Raw genomic sequence first — 11,133 nt, forward strand, 5'->3', positions numbered from 1 at the left:
AAAATGAATGTTTATATTTAATCTACTCACTGTTAACTCATTTCCTATTTTTATTTGTTATGGGAACTCACCTATGAATATTTCATTAAGCACGTCATTTTAGCACTACACTTTTGCTATATTTGTTTTCATTACCATTAATTTCATATGTGGTGTGTTAGCTGCTAATTTAAGGGCAGCTCAGAATTTACTTGTTTTTATCATTGGTGTACCAGAATAGGAAATATTCAGGTTATGGAAAACCTTGAAAAACAAGATAAAACTGTGCTCATGAGTAACTAGACGTGTAAATAGCAGCACCACTAACGTGAGATATAATCACATAAACAAAGCAATAAAAAACATATGTGTTGCGCATGAGAATAAAAAATGCAAATCAGTCCATGTGTCTTCAAAACGGCATCAATGAAATGCCTTCACAGGGTGAATATGTGCAGAAGTTCTAATTCACTCAGCTCCTTCACCACGTGAATAGACCACCACCATAAGTTAGGATGTACTCTTACCAAAAAAAGGTTGACCACTCAAAAGGTCAAAAGGGGCTCATAAATCTCATATGCTCCTTCCACGGTTGTTCCTTAGCATACAAAGAGCAGGAGGGATCATCCAACTGTCACATGGAAAAGGATACTCCTCTGGTCTCAGATCGTAGTATCCAGTGGAATGTATCAGCAAAGAGATAAACGCCACAGTGTAAATCCTTAAAATTAGGTTTTATACAAGTAATGCACTACAGTGGCATCACTAGGTTTGGTGTCACCTGGTGTGGTAAAACATGGTGTCACCCCCCTCCTGTCTAGGCTGCCCAGCACCCTGCAGGCATCACACAGTCATGGGGCGCACCCCAAACTGGCCCCTGCAAATGATAGTATAGGGGGTATAGTGGCAGGTTGGGGTGGTATAGGGCAGGTTTGGGTGGCACTGGGCAGGTTGGGGTGGTATAGGGCAGGTTGGGGTGGCACGGGGCAGGTTGGTGTGGTATAGGGCAGGTTGGGGTGGTATGGGGCAAGTTATGGTGGCACAGGGCAGGTTGAGGTGGCAGAGGGCAGGTTAGAACTCTATGTAGTGACACTGTGCACTGTAACAACTTACAGCATGCTTCATGCCTGCAGATAAACACCCGGGCCGGTGGGCGGGGCTGCTGTGTCCTCGCCAACTCCGGCTCACTCGGGGATATTAGCCTCCCCCGCATGGCTGAGTGCCCTACTCACTCCGCTGAAGGCAAAAAAGTATTTAGCGGCGGCCCCGGTATCACCCCTCTGGCGGGTGTCACCCGGTGTGCGTAGCCCCCCCGCACCCCCATAGCAACGCCACTGATGCACTGGCATGCCATTATATTGTAAGAAAAAAAAAACTTCATCAGAAAAAACAACAAGCTCAGTCCAAACATGAAAACAGGAAACCATGCCTTTACCCTAAGGAAAACCTTACCATGAATTTAAAAGAACAGGAGGACAAGTACGGGAAGATCTGGACTCCAAACTTTTACTATAGGGATCAGACGCGGTTAGCCTCAAAGCCTAATTGGACACCGGAGAAAAATTTGTATTTTTGGGGATGGTCTCACACCCCTCCCCCCTTCCTCTTTATTATTATTATTTTTTTCTGTTTTCTTTTCTGCTGTCTTTTTTCTGTATTTTAAATACCTAGGTACGGTCATAGGGACCGATATCTCAATCTTTTCTATCTTTCAATTTGGAAAATATAAAATCGTTTTGGAAATGTGCAGATGTGCATGACATGTCTAAGTAACATCCTACAATGTGCATTGATCCCAACGGTTGCCAATGGTTCATCTGATAGTTGACCTAGCAGCCGATTATGTACTAGCTAGTTAGATGTGATGTGCTGTTATAATTTTTTGGCAATGTTTGTTCTTGTGGTGTGTTGTTTACTGCCCCATGTTCATTTCCTTGACTGAAAAAAAAAGAATAAAAAAAAAAGAAGAAGAAGAAGCCCCAGATTGGTAAATGAGTCCATATAGTTTTAAAGGTTTACAATAAAACAACCAATGTGTTTCAGGGGCCCAAAACTTCACCTTTCATCAGGGTTTAAAGCTCTTCTAAAAAGAGAAGTAAGGCCAAAGCTTTTTTTTTACAATTGCTTTTGGTCCCCTGTGACCTAGAATCAGCTGATATCAGGCTATTGCTCCAGGCTCAAGAAGAATTCTGACAATATTGTTGGGATCCACCTGCTGCCTGATTGACAGCTTTCTCCACTGAGAGCCAGAGCCAGCCACTCCCACCAGCCCTAAACCTCTGAAGGTTTGCTGTGGTAGCTAACACCAAACTGTCAGTAGCAGATCCTTTAAGTCCTGCAAGACACACTGCCTCCGCTTGCTCGTTTTCTTCCCATATTGCATCATGGTGCCATCTGATGTGATATGATGTAAAAGAAAATGTGATTCATTAAACCAGGCCACGTTCTTCCATTGCTCCGTGGTCCTATTCTGATGCTCACATGCCCATTGTAGGTGCTTTTGGCTGTGGACAAGGTCAGCATGGGCACCCTGACCGCTCTGCCGCTACGCAGCCCCATACACAGCAAACTACGATGCACTGTGTGTTCTGACACTGTTCTATTGGAAACCAGCATTAACTTTTCAGCAATTTGAGCAACAGTAGCTCTTCTATTGGATTTGACTACAGCCTACATGACTACATGCATCAATGAGCCTTGGCCACCTATGACCCTGTCACTAGTTCACTGGTTTTCCTTCCTTGGACCACCTTTGGTAGGTTCTGACCACTGCGGACCAGGAACATCCCACAAGAGCTGCAGTTTTGGAGTTGCTCTGACCCAGTCGTCTAACCATTACAATTTGGCCCTTGCCAACGTCTCTCAAATGCTTACCCATGCCTGTTTTTTTCTTCTTTTAAGACATCAACTTCAGGGACAACATGTTCACTTGCTGTCTAATATATCCCACCCACTTTCAGGTGGCATTGTAATGAGATAATCAATGTTGTTCCCTTTATCTGTCAGTGGTCATAATGTTATGGGCAATCGGTGTAAAACCCCTTTTGGTATATTTGCTATTTTTGACTATTTTTTACTATTTCTGAGGAGTTATTTTGCATACATAAGCATACATAAACTACATAAGCTTTGAGGAAATGTTATGAATGTTATTATACTGGATTTATATAGCCCCAACACTTTAAAATATTGAGTTTGTTTCAATCAAATACAATACAGGAGGGTTCTTAGGACCTGCTTGAGAGAATTTACATGACTATGGTAAGACAGATGCAAGCTGGCCTTAATACCTATCCTACTATTATATATACCATCTTAAATAACCAGACGACACCCTTTTTGGAGTAAAATTGGCCGCACCAGCCATTTTATTAACAATTAACCATAACATTTGATTTACAAACAATACTTTCCCAGATAAATCGTAACCATGTTGTAGATCGTAGAAGGCACTGAAAAGACCCCAAATTTACTTAGTATCACCGTGACCACACAAGGTCCCCAGTCGCAGCACGTTGACTCGAGGACGATACCAACTCTCCACCTTCTAACGCTGATACCCATATCCAAATGCTCGGTTAAACCTCGGTTAACTGACATCTTACCGAGGATCCCATAAAATAGATGGTTACCCACTATGCCATATTGGTCTTAATTTACAAGGCCTCCAAAGATCCCAACCGCTACCACTCAAAACAATCACTGACAGACGTCCATACCTAAAACAAAAAACAGGGCAGAAGGGCGGGAGCTGTTTCTTCGTCCGGTGACCTTCCGACTGACCACCAGACACTGGCCCCTCCCTGACTATACTGCAGAACTAATCTGGTCACCACCACTACACTGACCAACTGAAACCCCCAGGATAACACTTAAGTGGCCTACTTGCCCTGCTACCCTGTCATGCCAGCCCTGCGCCTATCCCTGCATCTTTTGCTACAGGCTTCTCTATCTAAAGGGAGAGGCAAGAGTTTCAAAAGGTAATGACTGTAGGGGATGTAGTAGGGGATGAGTACTTCCAGTGGTTAGGTAGGGGTGTGAAAGGCTTCCCTAAAGCCATAAGTTTTCAAGGATGGCTTGAAGGTGGACAGAGTTAGAGATAGTCAGATGGAATGGGGTAGGGAGTTTCTAAAGGAAGGAGGAGGCTTTGGAGAAATCCTAGAGACAAACATGTGGTCTCTTCTCCATAATACAAGATGCAGGTAAGGTCCTGCAGCATGGGCATCCGCAGGTAGGGACAAGGAGGGGCGTGTGACCCCCCCTGGCAGGGCCGCCATCAGGGGGGTACAGCCCATACAATTGTAAGGGCCCCCGGTGTCCATAGGGGCCCGAGCGGTAACTGCTGCTTTGGGTACTTTCCTGCATATCCTCTGAGGACCGGCGCAGCAATGAAGCTCTTCTGTGACAGGTGTCAGCTGCTTATAACAGCAGCACACCTAGACGATGGAGCCAGTCTCCTTCATTCTGACTAGGGGCGGACTGAGGGCCCAGAGTAAGTGGATGGGGGGGGTACACTTGCCACTTTGGGGACAGCAGCTTCTAAATACATACACTGTGCCGGCGGTGTATGTATTTAGAACCTCCAAAGCTCTTCTCTCCCTCCGTCTCCTGCACTGTGAGACCTCTGACCCAACCCCCTTCCCTCCCCCCTCCTCCGATCACCAGTGCGGTGTGCTGAGGGGGCAGAGCTCACTGTAGCTACTGCTGGCCGGTGTTCTGCCGAGAAAGTTCCCCTCGGCGGATAATGACCCGCCCTGTACTGCACAGGCGCAGCGCTTGCGCAGTACGAACGACAAGGGAACCTCCGAAATTCTCAGCTGTGAGTCAGCTGTAGACGGCGCCTGCGCAATGAGCAGGACATTGTGCCCGACGCTGCCGCAAGCTCCCAATGCTCGTGCTACTCTGCAAGGGGCGGGTGTATTACTGTCATATCGTGGTAAGGGGCTACAGAAGAGGTTGAATATTAAATTAAAGGGCAGAGCTGTTTGCATGAGCATCGGGAGCGTGCGGCATTGTCTGATAGCATCGGGAACGTCTGTTAGAATGTGGTGTTCATTGCGCAGGCGTGTGGTGTTCATTGCGCAGGCGCAGTGTACAGCTGACTCTCAGCTGTTTATGTTCGGCTATTTGCGGCGGCTCTCCGCCGGGGGAACTTTTTCGGCAAGCTTCGTACTGCGCAAGCACTGCACATTCGCAGTTCAGGGGGGTCCTTATCCGCCGGGGGGAACTTTTTCGGCAAGACACCGGGATGTCTGCTCACACTACAGGGAGTAGGTGAGATCAGTTTTTTACTGAGTAAAGTCTCCTTGGAAGCAAAGCTGCCAACATTTCTGTAGGATTTGTCTTGTAGGTATTGTGATTAGTGATAAGAAGAGGAGGAGAATGAAGAGACAGGGAGTGTGACAAATATCTCCCAAACTGGCACACAGCCCTATCTATATAACATCCCCCAATCACTCTGTACAGATAAAGTGAAGGTCATTTATGACCATTCATGTAACTCTGTGTTTATGTGGTGAGTTTACATTTCTGATGGTGCAGACTCAGAGCTTGGATAACACAGGGATATATAAATTGTCATAAATAAATTTCACATTATCTGGACATACATAGAGTGCGGGGGGTTGGATTATATAGATATTTACATCTTATAACAGGAGGATGTTTTCTTTACATACCAATTTTGTATTATGTATTGTTGTATATATTAGTAGATGAGCACAATATATATATATTTTTTTTAATTATAAACATCACTATCTGACTACATCTCAGCCCCCTAATCCCGCCAGCCTGCATCACCCCCAGACCACTTTATATATCCAGCTGACGGACATCACTCGGACCCTTATCTACCCAACATCCATCTTCCTTCTTGTATTCTTCCATCATCACTGACTGCAGCTATACATCATCTGTCCTGTATATATAGCTGTATACAGGACAGATTATATATATCTGCAGTCAGTGATGATGGAGAAGGTCTCTATATACAGATAGCTGTATATACCCACCTTCCTTCCTGTATATAGAGACCTTCCTCCATCATCACTGACTGCAGATATACATCATCTGTCTTGTATACAGCTATATACACCCACCCTCCTTCCTGTATATACTAATACCATCCACCCTCTATATATACATACACTGTACACCCCCAGTACTGTACAGGCCAAATTTGATGGGCACAATGAGGCTGCAATTGATGGGCACATGCCTGCGCTTTATGTGATAATGACTAAGCCCCTCCCGTTTATGACATTGTTGAAAATGGGCGGAGCATGGGTGACCTAAAATTATGCCCCCCCCCCTGAAAAAAGTGCGGTGTATGGACGCCCATGTCCTGCACGATACCGTTAGAATGCAAGGTGCAGCGTGGTGCATCGGCGAGCAGAGATCACACAGAGGCCGAGATGAATGGGAGCAGGGTAGGCACAGCCGACTAAACAAAGGTGTATTTCTGCGTTGAAGTGTAATGAGTTATCAAAGAGCTGCACCTATATATCACCCGAATAAAAGTGCTTGCATTTGGCCATGTCTCCTACCAGATGGGTGTGATCCCCACTTACAGAGATCAAACACACATGAGTAATAATGGACCCCTCCGGGTGTCTCTGAATGAGTTCAGTATGGTCCACTGGGTTTCAGCATAAGATATTCCACAATCCCAATGCCACAACTTTGGATCCAACTTAGACAGCTGCCATACAGGAAAAGGAACATAGGCCGCTCATAGAGTGACTATTACTAGTACACTATAGTTGTTAAAGACACCACAAGGGAATCGCATGATCCAGGACAATAAAAAGCATTAGCAGAATCATGCTCCTGTTCCCCTGATGACGTCCTGTGATGCAAAATCTGTTGGGTGGGGTCACGAACACGTGATGCTATCACGCCCCCGCCAGGTCCTGCTGTGAGGCTCCATGCTAGTAGTATTTACGGTACGTGCGGCCTATTTTCTTTTTCCTCTATGGCGGCTGTCTGAGCTGGATCCAAAGCTGTGGCATTGCTATTGGGGAATATGTTGAAACCCAGTGAACCATACTGATCCCATTTAGAGACACCTGGAGGGGTCCATTATTTCTCATGTGTGTTTGATCTCTGTAATTTGGGGTTAACAACCATCTGGTAGGGGACACAGCTGACTGCAACCACTTAAGAAACTGTAGCAGAGGAGCAGTATCTTGAAATAATGCTGACAGCTTCTGCACTGAGGAGTGAGAATGCGGCCTGGTCAGTCCACACCCAAAGAGGAGATTTCCTGAAGTGGAATTAGACGTGGTCCCTGCACTGTCCCTACTCCTCCGGAACCTTTCCCTACCTCTACACACTTTCCCTGACAAACAGGGAACCTCTCCCTTCTCTGGCCACTCGCAACTCTCAACTGTGTGCCAAAACCTGAGAGCCAGTCTCTTAAATAAAGACTGCCCTGATCCAAGATGGTCGCTGAGGTCACGAGGGCACCAGCGTCCGATTGGATAGCTGTTCCCCTGGTAACCACAGGAAATCATAGAGGAACCCCTCATGACTTTTTTCCCCCTTTTGCAGTGCCGCTTTGGTCGAGCGCCATATACAGTGGGGAGTACAGACTGCACTTGCCCACATGCTGGTTATGTTAAGACTTTTTGTTAAATAAAGTTATGTTGTAATGTAAGAATCTGGTGACCTGCACAGTATAATTTATGGGGGGGAGCTTTGGTTAGTATATTTCTAAAATGATCGTGGAGCCATCGTACAAGCTGTACCAGAGATTACTGTATTTTGTATTATAAATGGTAATGCTTGACTATGGTTGACCATGACCGGTGTTCTTTAAGGCTTGGTTTCGCTCTTCCATTGTTTCTTCCAGTTTTGCTGAGCGTAATAGAAATCTGGCCAGGTCTCACTGGTGTAATATGGAATTCCCGAACACACGAGAAGGGAACATCTTGGAAAAGCATCAGACTTAATAAAGGAAACATTAGGAGCTCAGGGACATCTCCCAATCACACGCAAAACGGGTGACCCTCAGGTCACGGGGACACGTTGAGGGCAGCATATGTTTGCGATTTCACCGACACCAGGTGATTGGCTAGATCATCAGACTACAACATCTGCAAAAACAGTATAATGTCTAACAGCGCATGGTGCTCCTGTATATTTATTTTGTGGTTCAGTGTTTGTTAACTCCTAAGGGGCACATAATCTATTTACTAAGGAATATTGGCTTTTTCTAATAAAGCTGTGCGCAGAACAATGATTGGCAGGTGAGAGCGGCTCATTACAGCCAAAGTTGTTTTTTAGTTCTGAAGATAGCGAAAAGGGTTAGAACCTCTTTCTATATCCACAAGGAGGACATTTATGTCATCTTCATGTTTGTCTGACATCTGTCACTTGGACCGATGTCCCTCTGACAGAAGCCGTTGGAAAAAACGTTTACCGAACTTCTGTTTACATCACGTGATCAGCTGTCATTGGCTGACAGCTGATCACGTGGTAAGGGGCCGGGATCGATCTGTGATCAGCCGAGTCTCATAGACTCAGTGATCACAGAGCGCGCTGTAGCTCATGCACAGGATGCAGATCACAGGCAGCTCATATGACCTCCTCCCGGCAATTAGGGCCTGCGCTGTAGCCATCATTCAGCTATAGCGCGGGTGGAAGGAAGTTAAAAATGAATGCAAATAATATTAAAAAAATTGAATTGTGCAGCAAATCCTTTTATAAATAGATTATTAAAGTGGTTGTAAACCCACTTTTTGGACTTCTAGAATAAGGCTTACCTATAACTAGTGGAAATATCTCCTAAACGTGCGCCATTTAGGAGATATTTCACTTGTAGTCCGCCGGAAATTCCAATGGCGCATGCGCGGGGAAGAAACAAAACGAAGTGCCGTTTCTTCCCTAGCCTATGCCGTTAATCGCGGCTCCGGTGCGCATGCGCGAGAGTGACGTCACGTGGCTCCGGCGAATCACAGAGCCAGAGTCCGTGGCCCAGAAGGAAGAGGGCCTGAAGATGGACGCTGCCTACACAGGGGACATTGCTGGATTCTTTTGCAGGTAAGTGGCACATAATGGGCTTGTATGCGATGCATACTAGCCCATTATGCTTTTCATTTGCAGGCTGCAGCAGCGAGAAAAAGAGGAAGTAAAACCAATCAAGGTTTACTTCCTCTTTAAGTGTCTACTCACGCTTATGCATTGCATTAATACACTGTAAAATGTGCGTTTTACTGCAGGTTACCTGTAACGGAACATTTATTTTTAAATAGCAACCTAAATCGCTATTAGTGGTTTTGCAGCTAATTTTTTTTTTTAATGCCCTGTGTGCATGAGGCCAACAAGTTTCATGAGACACTTTGATATGTTTGCCACGCATAGGGCAGCCCAAAGAAATGAATGGGCAGTCCTATGCACCTAGCAGGAGAACATGCACAAACGCGGCACCATGTTGTGCGCATTTTCAATAAGTGTGAATGCAGCCTTACACACGTTACTGCATGTCAACATACTGCAGAACAGCCAATACATTCAATTCATTTCTTTTTTGTTTTTTTAAATAAAGTTGAAAAAATGAATAGCGCATTGCACCACCCCAAGTCAATGCACACCAGCGTGTGCCTTATACCAAGCATACAGTGCAGGGCTGATGTGAATAGGATCCTTCCAGTAGCAGACAATGCACCAGCAAAAAAATATCCCCCCCCCCTTTTTTTTCTATGGGTTAAGGTGAGCTATCAGCCCATTCAGAAAGAATGAGTTGCCTTCGCACGATAACATGTTATTCAACACATATGTAAACATGTGAACAAAGCCTCGGGGCCCGTTCACACCATCATTTCTGCATTGCAAATGCGTTTCTGCATGCACGTTTTTGATACATTTTTGATGCGTTCCAGTGAAATTTTACCCTCTTTTTTTTTTCTTTATCTCTGTTGAGGACATGTGCATTCTGATGTGTTTTGTCACGTTCCAGATGCGTTACCATACAGAAAAAATGCAACATGTTCTACTTTTGTTGACTGCGCTGGAACGCACTGAACTGGTGTGAACTGGGGCCATTGGAGTCCATGTTAAACACTGTCCATGCGTTTTTAATGCTGAATAAAAACGCACTGGACTGCATCCGGTGTGAATCAGCCCTTAACCACTTGCCGACCGGCGCACACAGATTTACGTCGGCAAAGTGGTTCCTTACCGCAAAAGGACGTACTTGTAAGTCTTCCCCTTTAAGAGCCATAGCAGGCGCGCGCTGCACGGCAGGTGACCCGATGCGTGTAGCCAGTGGGCGCGATCACCACCGGCCACCCGCGATCGTGGGCACGAGAGCCAGAACACCTCACACAAACACACACAAATGCCTGTTCTGACAGGGGAGAAGAGGCACATCTGCTGTTTGTAGTAATTACGAACAGCGATATGTCTCCTCACCCAATCAGTCTCAGCCCCCATACAGTAAGAAACACTCACGAGGGAACACACATTTACCCCTTGATCGCCTCCTAGTGTTAACCCCTTCCCTTCCAGTGTCATTTACACAGTAATCAGTGCATTGTTATAGCTCTGATCGCTGTATAAATGTCACTGGTCCCAAAAAGGTGTCAAAAGTGTCTGATCTGTCCGCCGCAATGTCGAAGTACTGCTAAAAATCGCAGATCACCGATATTACTAGTAAAAACAAAAATTATAATAAAAATGCCATAAAAATGCAATAAATCTTTCCCATAGTTTGTAGACGCTAAAACTTTTGCGCAAACCAATCAATATACACTTATTGCGATTTTTACCAAATATATGTAGAAGAATACATATTGTCCTAAACTGATAAAGAAATTTGTTCTTTTTAAAACATTTTTGGGGATATGTATTAAAGCAAAAAGTAAAAAATATATATTTTTTTCAAAATTGTCACTTTTTTTTTGTTTATAGCGCAAAAAATGAAAACCGCAAAAGCGATCAAATACCACCAAAAGAAAGCTCTATTTGTGAGTAAAAACGTACATCAATTTTGTTAGGGTACAACGTAGCATGGCTGCACAATTGTCCGTTAAAGCGATGCAGTGCCGTGTTGCAAAAAATGGCCTGGCAAGGAAGTGGGTAAATCCTTCTGGTCCTTAAGTGGTTAAAGTGTTACTAAACCCACAACAGTGAAATCAATCTGTATATGCA

Source organism: Aquarana catesbeiana, linkage group LG06 (genome assembly GCF_042186555.1).
Source record: "Aquarana catesbeiana isolate 2022-GZ linkage group LG06, ASM4218655v1, whole genome shotgun sequence".
Classification (NCBI taxonomy): domain Eukaryota; kingdom Metazoa; phylum Chordata; class Amphibia; order Anura; family Ranidae; genus Aquarana; species Aquarana catesbeiana.